Source organism: Somniosus microcephalus, chromosome 10 (assembly GCF_052327205.1).
Source record: "Somniosus microcephalus isolate GS21.2 chromosome 10, FLI_Smic_1.0, whole genome shotgun sequence".
NCBI classification, from domain to species: domain Eukaryota; kingdom Metazoa; phylum Chordata; class Chondrichthyes; order Squaliformes; family Somniosidae; genus Somniosus; species Somniosus microcephalus.
Window position 1 is genome coordinate 96,092,545 of NC_140996.1, and position 12,298 is coordinate 96,104,842.

Sequence of the window (12,298 nt, forward strand, 5' to 3'; positions counted from 1 at the left end):
AAACAAAAATTACAAACTTTCTTTTGTTATCAACACTCAATAGGGCATATTCTTACACTTTTATTTGTTTTATTTACCAAAAAACACAAGAAATAGTGTTGATTGTTTTTGAATGTCTATGTTGCACACAGCAGAGGAAATTGAATTTAACTGGAAAATACCACATGACAATGCACTACATTCTTTAATACTTGGAGAATGAGAATTCCAGAAGCTTAATAACAAAATGCATTTAACAGTCCTAGCCATCTAGTTCTATTGTATTAATTGGCCTCTTTAATCTTAGCGTTACATATACACTGCCAATTGATTGTATATTATCTGTACAAATAAAGATCTAAGCACACATACATGTTGCTGCATGCTTTATTGCACAATTACGAAGGTCTGTACAATTTTCTAAATAAACAGGATCATCTTATGCAATCCTACTTTTGCCTAATATGTTTTAGCTTTACACGATTTGGTTGGGTTTGGAGCACGTCAATTTTATAACCAAACTCAAGTAACAGTACAGCTGCAGAAAATATGTTGTCATAGACTGAGGTGTTTTAATGGGTAGGGTTACTTTGAATTGTATCTCTGTCTGAAAATTCTTTCCAACAATAACCATTATTAAATTCGTAGCCAATAATTATTTGCCATTGGGCTGCACTTTATTTCAAAAAAGGGACTTCTTTAGCAGCTTACAACAAACCAAGTATGCGTCCTACCCACCAGGAGCATGGCATGATCAATCTACAAGCAACACGGCACCCTCGATAATTGTAAGGCCAGGGAATGTAGCCACCCAGGGGTTCACAGATACGCTGGCAATGTGAATAACTGCGTCTGCATTCAGCACAACAGATTCCTTGGTGATCCAGCATAGGGTCAAAGGTCATGGCGCCACTCTCGCCTTCCAAGATTCGCTGGAAAAGCAAGAAAAACATTTTAGTATTGCAAGTGTTTGAAATTATTTTTTTTCTTTTGCTTTGAAACTCATTCCTTTCCAAGCAATTAAGTTCATAATAAAACAATATACCATAACAATAACCACATGCTTCAATTTTAAGACGTTAAGTCGAGGAGAAATTACTTTGACTGAATTCAGAATTGCACTAAGGTTATAAAAGACTGATTTCATGAAATTAATAAATGTCTTTCTCAGTCAGAGACACAATCAATGTATGTAAATTGGCAATAAGTTACTGGTTTGGTAGCCCATGTGCCACAAGTCCATAAAGTTGACTGTACTTATCAAACAAGCAAAATACTGTGTAAAATTGCCATAACATTCTATAGGAGCTGTACATCACCAATGTGGCCTAAGGCTTTTATTGTGACAGGATTTTCTTCTAATGTTTATTTATAGGATTTTCAAACAACCTGATTCATTTTTTCTGCAACTTTTTAAAATCATGATCCTCCCACCTCTCCCCATTGCAGTAGAAGGGATCCAGCTGACTGGCTCCCAGGTCTTCATCAATGCTACTTTGATCTGACCAATGGGGAGAAGGCACTTGCGAGCAACCCAAAGATTAATTCAGTTCCTTCTGATTCCACCACCCCACCCTGCTCATGAGTAGGTCCTAGAAATCTATTTGGACTTCTCACAGCAATGCAGTGAGATTGGGAACTGAGCAGGTTGTGCAATCAAACCTTTGTCTTCCCTTGCCATATGTTTCATGTTGTTTCTCCATGTTGTTAGCTGCACCACTCCACTTTCTAAATGGCGGGTCCTTAATTAAAACAAGGTAACTGAACAACTGTACGAAATGAACTATGGGATAGAATAGCCTTGGTTCCAAAATGGGAATTAAACAATGGCCTGGATTTTGTGGTGGTTAATGATGGCGAACTGTCAGCGTTCGCCGTCATTACCCCTCTGACACTGACCGCAACTTCAGGATTTAGCGCATGTACATCTAAACGCGGAAATCCAGAACTTGCGGCCAGTCAGTCACTGTTCTGACACAGGCTGCGCTGTGGACCAACCCCCCGCCCTCCACAACGCCATAGCCAGCAATCAATGTAATCAGTGAAATTAGTGGAACTGACAGAATCTTGGGTTTTTCAGCGCTAATATCACGGTTAAATACCCAGTTAAATGTTAAGTCTTGTTGGAAAAGGTGTAACTGGGGTTTTAACAGCGTACTGACTGATAAACAATTGTTCTGGCCCAGAAAAACTAATTTTTATATTTGCGGAGTGTCAAATTTTGGCGGGTGGAAATCTACTGCATTCACGTCTACGGCTAGCATGCTGCAGATAGTGTGTTCTTTGTTGCTTTCCCAGAATTGCATGACACCTGCAATTCCCATTCTGTTAGCTTCAGAATGCGAAAATTTACAGTGCTATGTGCAGATGCTGCTTTCATTGCGATGGTCCCAAAAGATTTTATTGAAAGGGTTATGAAAAGCATAATCTCTAGAGACTCTTTATAACCCATCTCTCCTGCGATTGAGAATGCAGTTCATTCATCTGAAAACTTGAATCCATCACTGCACCAGCGTGCTAACATGCACCCCATTAACTCTTCATAAAAGGCACGCAAAATGTCAAGATCAACAAAGTTGAAGGGCATGTTCAGTAATGTTATAATATTCTGACATATAAATTAATTTTCTTTGAGACCTTAAATGTTCGATTGTTGTAAATGAAGGGTTTTGCTAGAGTAGATAGGGAGAAAATGTTTCCACTGGAAGGAGGGTCGGTAATCAGAGGGCACAGATTTAAGATAACTGGCAAAAGAACCAGAGGGGAGATGAGGAGAAATTGTTTTATGCAGTGAGTTATGATGATCTGGAATGCAATGCAGGAAAGGGTGGAGGAAGCAGATTTAATAGTATCTTTCAAAAGGGAATTCAATATATACTTGCAAAGGAAAAATTTGCTGGGCTATGGGGAAAGTGCGGGAAAATGAGACTAATTTGGTAGCTTTTTCAATAAAAATTCTGGCAAACAATACGTGACTACCTGGAAGATAGTTCCTGCTACTTAGATTTCATACCAGCTGTGATGTAACTATGTTACGGTACCCTCTTTTTAAACTAGAAAATTATAGGTTCAGAAGCATCTCCTGAAGCAACCAATATTAAATATTAAACAACCAATATGACAAGTGACCTTTCACCAACATTAAAAATGTCATTGGTATTCCGAGGGCAGTGAGCAGAGCACCTATGTGCAAAGCTGCACTAGGCCTAAGTGGCCAGCAGTGCAGTCTGTGGTGTGGCTTGCACTGCTCTAAAGCAACTACCATGGTCAAGCCAGTATACATACAAGGACAGACTGTTTTACTAATACAGCATTTTCAAAGAGGTAGAGTACCCAATTTTCTAATGTACTGGCATAGCTTAAGTTTTTCTTGAAATAGCATGTAAAACTAATATTTGAAATTGACAAGATCTGTAAAAGTTATCGCATTATCGCCTTTCAAACTTATCAACAAACAGTAATGTTATTTACAAGTAAGATTGTTTTAAATTTGTGTTCTCTAAAAGATGATGATTGAATACTGCTATACAATATCAGTGTTGTTGTGTAGTGGGTTATGCTGCTGGACTAATAAATCAGTAGAACCTGAGTTCAAATCCCACCATGGCAGTTTGAGAATTTGAATTCAGTTTTAAAAATCTGAAAAAAGAAATCTGGGACCAGTAAAAGCGACCATGAAGCTGTCAGATTGTCGTAAACCCAGTCTGGCTTGTATGGGACTTAGTCCAATACCAACGTGGTGGACTCTTAACTGCCCTCTCAAGAGGCCTAGCAAGCCACTCAGTTGTATCAAATCGCTACAAAGAATACAAGTTACAACCGTTGAAGAAGGCAGCCCACCGCCACCTTCTCAGAGCAACCAGGAATGGGCAATAAATGCCAGCCTTGCCAGCAACACCCACATCCCAAGAATGAATATTAAAATAAAATCCTTGGTACTGGTAGACTTTTCTGTATGCGTTCTACATACAAACACTTAGGCCCAGAAATTGGGCTACTTACCGCCACCCATTTGCGCCGCAATCCTGGAAAAAAATGGCGGCCGCCGCTCTAATGCCCACCGATAACAACCCTGGCCCTGGAGATGCAAATATAGAAAGCGTGACATGCACGCCGACTTAACTTTACGCTCTGCGAACTGGGGCCTTTGCGCTGAGTTTTGCACTGGGTCAGAAGCTTGCTCTGAAAAGCAGCCGTGCAGCACACTGACAGAGACGCTGTCAACACCTCTTAAAGGGACACACAAATTTTTGGGGTAATTTTGCATTTAAGCTTTTGGACTGGATTTTTGATAGTTTATTGAAGTAGTGGCTTGGTGCAATACATGTTAAAAGCTTTTAAAGTGTGCTGGACGATTGCAAGGCCTCAGATGATAAAGGAAGGCCTCTGCAAAGACAGAAAATGCTGGAAATACTCAGCAGGTCAGGCAACATCTGTGGAGAGAGAAACAGAGTTTATGGGCTGAAATTTGCCGGCACTCAGAGGGCAGGTTCGGAGGCAAGTCCACTATCAAAATAGCAAAGATTGACAGCGGGTAGGAAACCCGCTGTCAACCCGCCTCCATGCAAGTCTCCCAGGTGTCGAGTCTATCGGCACTGAACAGACCTGACACCAAGTGGCGGGGGAGGCAATTCACATTACATGGGTTGTTAACATCCAATTAACTGTTATTTTAAGCCTACATTTCAATTTTACGTGTTCCCCCACGGGTTACTCTCTGCTTAGGGAACACGTCAGCTCAGCATGTCGTGAGTGGACTCAGCATTGAATTATCTCATGACTTGACAGCTGCCAAAGTTGTATAAAAGATCCCATGCTACAGCTGTTCACTTTCAAAGCTCAGAAACTGTTGGTTACTACATTTGGAAGACATATTGAGCTTTCTGCAGCTTGCAAGTGTTTGTAGCCAACTCTCGATCCAGTTCCACCTCATTTGAACAACCTCTCTCACCATTGACAGATCGCTTCTGTCATCTCAATCTCACCTGCCATCTATTCCATCAGCATCTTGAAAATATCTCACCTTGGTCCTCAGAATCCCACCAAAATCAGCCCCAACACCAACATCACTGGGTGCACCAGCAGCAACACCAACACCAGCCTTCTCTGCAATCAACTGATGCTGCACGGGACACAGATATCAGCACCCGACCACATTGCTGCCCAGGACTGATGGCCAGATTTACTTCACTTGATGCTGTACACCCTGGTTGCCACATGATATGCCATTCCTTTCACACTCATCAGCATTGCAGGGGGGGAGGGGGGCACCCTTATGTCTCATCATTCACTACAACTCACGAAGCTACCTCCAAAGGTGCACACAAATCTGTCCAAGAACGCAAAGTGCTGAAAATAAAGGTTTCAATGTTTGACAGCACATTACCAGAAACTTCACTAAACCACACAAGTGCCTACCCTTGTGTTGTTAGTTGGTATGCTTGCAGTAGGATGAGGGTGAGTGTGAGGGATGGCTAGTGAGATGGGGAAGTGATAATGTAGCTAGAGAGGGGTGGGTGGAGGTGCAAGGTAAGTTGGTGTGAGTAAGGATGTGCAGGAGTAGGGTAGGGAAGGCAGAGTGATGGGGATGTGATGAGTGGCACAGCAGGATGAGGGTGAGTGTGGCTTGGCAGTAACGTTTCGTGATCTACTGGGATCATTGAAAGTCTTACGCAACTGCAGCCAGGTACTCCTGACGACATCCCTGCTTGTGCCCTCCTGTGCATTGTGCAAGCAGGCTGTGTTGGTGTCCTAGGGAGGTCTCTTCCACCCATGGGAAAGGAAGAGAACCTCCCTGTGTGCTGTGATTCCATGGAGGGAGTCATGGGAGAGCCTGGATGCAGCCGTGCACCTTTGTGCAGTGCTTGTCAGTGTTTGCAGCACCTCAATGCTGTAGAATGCTGACAAGAGAACTGTCAGAATCAATTTTGACATGGCCCCTTTAAGGAAACCGGCTGATGACGTGTCATCAAATGACATCATCAGGCCCGCTTCCTTTTAATTGGCTGGGAACCTCACAGAGCAGGCGTAACAAGCCCAATCAATGTAAAATCACTTGGAGAGAGCAGGCTGGAATAGGCAGCAGGCTGGGACCGTGACAACGACCGCCCCAGTCGGCGAAATCATGGCCCACATCTCAGGTCAAGATGCTGACTGAGTATTTCCAGCATTTTCTGCTTTTATTTCAGATTTACAGCATCCGCTCGCAGAGGGAAGAGGAAGAAGCCGAAGAGGAGGAGGCAGAAAGAAGGATGCAACCCAGACAGCCCCTTTCTGGCCGGGATATCCGGGATGGAATCATCCACCTGTGGTACCAGTGACCACAACCCCAATTCCCTTTTCCACATTTGTCCAATACCTTACATTTCCTCTGTTACTGACCATGACACCCTGAAATAAAAGCCACCACAAAGCAAACTTTCCATTCCAACTTTATACATCTATCCATCCAATATAACATCAAGATATCAACTAATCACCCTTATGCATTCCCTTAGTGACTGTCTTGTGTGTGCCTTTGCCTATCCTGATGTCACGCAGTGCTACCCCAGTGGCTGCAGCATGGCTCGTGGAAGGCTGCTGACTTTCAGTGGGGGACACTGCAGATGGCCTTGCTGGTCGACCTTGAGGAGCTGGTGGCTGGGAGTATGAAATCAATGACGGTTTTTCTTCTGAGGTCATGAAGCATCTTTGGACATTGGAGCCAGGTTTGTGGGGGCGACACTGCTGGTAGTGACGGCCTTGGTGATCTGGTCCCACATTGTTCTTTCTGGAAGGTCTCCTGACCCCTGTGGGTAGAGGACCACTCTTGCAGTGTTGACCCCCTGCACAAAGCTGGAGTGCTGCGTGCAAGACCCTGGGTGCCCCTTGCCTGGCATAATGAGCCATTTGTGTTCGTGCTGAAGCACTTTTCCCTTTTTTTAGGTGCTGAAGGGAATTCAGCTTTACGAGCTGAAGACTCCCATTTGGGAATTCTTTTTAATATTTTTTTTTCAGAAGGCAGTTGAGCTGTAAGGGCTCAACTAAAAACTGCATATTTTTACATCATTTATATTTTTTTAATTTCAGAAGGCATTGCCCCTTTAGGAAACTGACAATGCTTTCTCAAATGACAGCCTTGCTTTCAGAGCAAGCTGTTGTAGTTGCAACTACGCTTCAGCCACATTACATTGGGGCCTGCTGCCGGGACCAACGCCACCAGGACAGTGTTGCACTGTGAGTTAAGCGCTGGGCTAATGTTAATTAGGCCCCGGGCTAATGTTAATTAGGCCCCCCGCCAATTTTTCGGTCCTGCCAATGCCACCATTTTTGTCAGCCATTAATACCCAGCCGCGGTGGTACCGGCAGCTTTTGTGGCAGTCACGAATTTCTAGGCCCACATTTAAAAAAATCATTCTCATACCTTGTTATAATGTCATCAGAATCAAAACACATGCAGAAATATAGAATCATAGAAATTTACGGCACAGAAGGAGGCCATTCGGCCCATCGTGTCTGTGTCAGTCGAAAAAGAGCTATCCAGCCTAATCCCACTTTCTAGCCCTTGGTTCGTAGCCCTGTAGGTTACGGCACTTTAAGTGCATATCCAAGTACTTTTTAAATACAATGAGGGTTTCTGGCTCTACCACCCTTTCAGGCAGTTAGTTCCAGACCCCTAAGAAATATATGTTAGTTTACCTATTACAATATAAATATAAGATTAAATATTAGCAATGAATAGAATTATATCATTGCTTAGCAACCTTTCAAGTCTTACTACTAACCTAGACATGATTATTATACACTAACTGGAGCATTCAGTGCTATGAATTAATAAACAGTCCAAAGCACCAAAAGCATCTTCATAGATATCGATAGGGACTTTAAGTGAGATAAGGAATGCATGCTAAGTCTATGTAAATATTCAGCACTATTGTACCTGTAATTTCATTGTAAATTAATTTTATACTAAATGTGCATTATTCCAAGAAAATATAATTTTACTGTCATCTGTATTAGCTCTTAATACTCACTGTCTCACTCTAGAACTGTCAGATTCAATTATTTACAAGTGAATCAATTATTGTGCATGACACATTCATGATCTGTAAGATAGACAGCATCAGGTATGGTATAATATGTCATTTTTAAAAACTCTTGACATTTTTGTCCCTTTTTTTGTCAGCTCCTTCCTTCAGGTCCATATTTTCTTTATTAGGAGGATGGAATGGGGCCAGGTGGCAACCGTGCCAATGAATGCCATCATTGCCACTCCTTGATTGATTGACTGTGGAAGTTTTCTTCTGTGCGCTATGGGTAATGAAATCATAAAATCTTTATAAATAGGTTTACAATTTCATTACATATAGCACACAGAGAAAACCTTCCCCCATGAGGTAAATTTAAACTATGCAAAAAGGCCCACTCCTCTGTCAATTTTCCTTTCATTCCTCAGACAACCTGGCAGACAGCAGTCAAAGTCATCCTCTATAGGGAATCCGAGTTGGAATTTTAGTCACGACATACTATAATAGATTTAAAGTAGTGAGTAATATCCAGCATATATAAAGAACAATGGATCAGTCAGGATGAATTACAGATATATACACATGGCCCTGGGTTAGGGTGGACATGTAACATTACAACGTGTGATATTTATTGCAATATTGCACCAATTATGTTTCACATTCATTATTCCTCATTACCATGGAACACTTCATCTGTGCAGTCAAACTCATGCTAATGCATCATGGGGAGAACGCCTAAACCCTCATTAGGTAGTACCGTGTATATCTAAAACCAACTCAGGACTGCATAGAAATTCACCCCTGACAATTCAATCAAATAACAGGGATATTTGTAAAAATATTTTTGTTGATCATTACTAATATAAACATATTAACGGAATGCAATAAAAATCTTTTTGCGAATGACTTTAAAATGTTTTTAAAAAGTGTATCCTGGTAAGTGCTGGCGAGCAGATCTTTATTTTGATTTTGCTAACCTGACCTTGCAGGGTACCCTCTACTGCACTAGTGTGACACCTCCAGATCCCACATCGTCTGACGCCCATATGGCTTTTCTGAATGAGATAACAACTTAGTGTCCTGAATTATTAGCAGTTTTGCTTTATGAACTCATGCCCATTCAGAATGAGTTGAGGTAACCTCCAGCTTATTTCATTCTGGGCCTTGCAGCAGACAAAAAGAGACTTTCAGCCCATGGACTTGATCAATGGTTGGAAGATCCACAGTCAGGTCCCTGCAGTGAAAGCAAAGTGCGCTAACCTAAACACACGGTTCCACCCAGTGACTGCTTTATAATGGGCTGTATATTCCGATCCCTACGGGTGTGTACGCACTGTGTACACACCCGTAGGGGCATCGGGAATGCCGGTTTCAGGCATGCGAAGCACATGTGCTGAAAGCCGGCATTTCCGATCTGTCAAGAATGCTCTCGACAGATCGGGCGCCTGCCCTGGAGAAGGGCCTCTGCGGGCAGATAGTTCCGCTTTCTGGAGAACCTCCGCCCGCGGAAATCCCTTACAAATCTTACGCCTGGTAAAAGCAGGCATAAGGCCTGCTTTTACCAGCATAAAAATTGAAAAAAAAGTTTAAAAAAAATTTCTTCACTCATTTATAATTTAAAAATGCTTTAAAAAAGGTAAGTTTATTTTTAGCCCCGTAAAAAACTTATTTAAAAAAAAATTTTACATTTTTGTTTAACATTTTAATTTCAACTAATTTTAAAAAGGTAATGGTTTTTTAAAAATGTATTTAAAATTTTACTATGTTTTTGGAGTGATCTCCATTCATATATTTGACAGGTTGATCTGTCAAGTGTATGAAGGGAGATTCCCTTCTGCTATTGGCTCCCCATGGCCCACATGATCCCAGGGACGCTTGCGAACCGCATGCACCTCTGGGATACGTGGGCCCTGCACATTTGGAGTTTGGAGAAGCCCAGGAGCGGAAGTATACGCACCTCGGGAGCCTTCAGGTAAGTTCGTAGATTTTTCCAGATCGGAGGCCTCCGCACGCAGGAAGCCTCCGATAGGAAAATACGGCCCATTAAAAAAAATTCTAATGCAAATCACTGACACCAAAAACTTAACAGTTTTGATAACAGAAAGTAGTTATTTGTAATCCTTCAATAATAACATTCTCAGTGCTTTCATCTGAAGTATTGGAGTCTGGTTCAATTCCAAAACCCCTTTCTCTTATATTTTGATTCAGATGCTGGTAGACGTAGTGGGGTTTTGATGTTTATGGATGTTGAAATTGCCTTTGGAAATGTTACTAAGCATGATTTGCATTGTAGGCTTACTGATATTGTGCGAGTTTAGATTCTGGACAGATTTTTCAAATGTTTCTGTAAGTATAATTGTGAGCATTACAGATATCTGTTGTTGTTGATCTTAGTGCAGTGATTTGTAAGAGTGATCTGTATAATTTGATTGTGGAATAATGTTAAAATCAATCCTTTCTTTTTCAACAGAATGCTTCCTAGTAGATTGATTAGGCCTCATCTTACTTTGCAGGTTGGTTTTATCCACTGTATTTAACTTGTTTCCTATCTCATAGAAGTTCATCTGAATGCTACTGGCCAATGTGGGTTACTGTGGTTTATGCCCAAGAAGAAAGGACTCTTGGGGTATCACCATGGATGAAAGTCTACGTGCAACATTATGATTGCTGTGTATCACAAAACTGCCTCTTTTTCAAAAGCTCTGCTTTCTGGGTGTCTGGGAGTTGGAGAAGGGAGACAGTGGGAGAGAAGTGTATTAACTTCAATTTGTATTTTCAATTCTACATTTTCCAACTTTAGATCACACTGCTTGCTTCCTCTGAAGATTTTCTCATTAGGGAGTAGCAAACACATGATGGCAGATTGTAAACTCTGATCCTATCAATTGTTTTCCCATTGAGTTTTTGAAATATTTTGTCAGTCAGCTCCTCTACAATGTTTCTTTTGATCTTTCAATTCTGTTTTAATAGTTGTTGTTTTCTGCTGTTTTCTAAGTTCTGTGTTGATTTGAGAAACTCTTTGGCTTTGTGGAAAGCAGGATAGTGAAAAGGGAATATTTACAGTTTCCCCATCTTTAACAGTTTGAAAGATTGGTCCAGTTGTAACTGGTTTGTATTCTTCCCATTCTTTTTTACGCCTACGGGGAATTTTCTAATGATTTGCTTTAGTTCATCAGGGCAGATGTTACTTCATTTCTTCCTGTAGGATGTTAGTCATTAAATCTTTCAGTGAAGATGCAACATTCTTTATTTTCCTTTGAGTGTATGTTTCCAGAAGAAAAATGTCTATTTCCTCATTTGTTAACATTTGATGCCTTCTTGTCTTGACAGCTGATTGATTTGATTGCAGCACCATCATTATCTTTGCAGCCACTCTTTCAGAGAAGGTCTTGAATATTTTCTCTAATTATGCTTTGTAGATCAGGTTCAGGTAGCTCACTGTCAAATTTATACATTATTGCGCCAGTATCCATCTCAAATTATTGATTTCCATGTTGTGTGTAGGAGTATCTAGCTTATTACAAAGTAGTGACTTGTAGGCTTTTATTGTGATAGCTAAAGAACCTCTGAGGTGGCCAAACTGGGGTCTTAAGCTTAAGCTGGTTTAGCCCATGTTTAGCGCAAGACACCATCTTGGTAAAGGAATCGAAGCTTGCACTAGGAATGGCCACCTGGAGGATCATTAAACAGTTGATTGCCACTTAAGTTGCCTGCTAGCACTCATTAAGGAGGCTGCACGGCCCTCTCCTCACTGTGACCAGCTGATTGGGAATAAACTAGTGGTTGCTGAGGATTTCTAGTGCTACTTAAAGACATACTCACCTTTTACTGTTTAGTTGCTGCTGGAGGTTTGAAGAGGACTTTTCTGGAACACTTCATCAAGACTTCACAAACACTCTATCAACATTGGTTCTGGAAATTCTCTGAGGATTTTACTTAAAAAGAGTGAGTGCTGTGCTACTCTACCTTATTGGACACCTTAGAGGAGTCACCAGGAGAAAGGGAGTGTTTGGTCATGGGCACCTTGCTAGTGGTTCCCCTTGGTCTAGATGAGGAATGGGAGGAGATGAGGCCAGGCAGAGCAGCACCAGTTGCTGGAGGAGAGGGACAGGAGGGCTTGAGATTTGTGGTGATATGCTGCATGCTCCACAATCTGGTGATCATGAAGAGACCAGCCATTACAACCAGCAATTGTGCCAGAGGGTCAAGTCAGAAAGAGAGAGGAGGGAGGAGAGAGGGAGTCGGAAAGGGAGGAGGAGGAGGAGAGAGGAAAGGGAGGAGGAGGAGGAGGAGGAGGAGAGACGAAAGGGAGG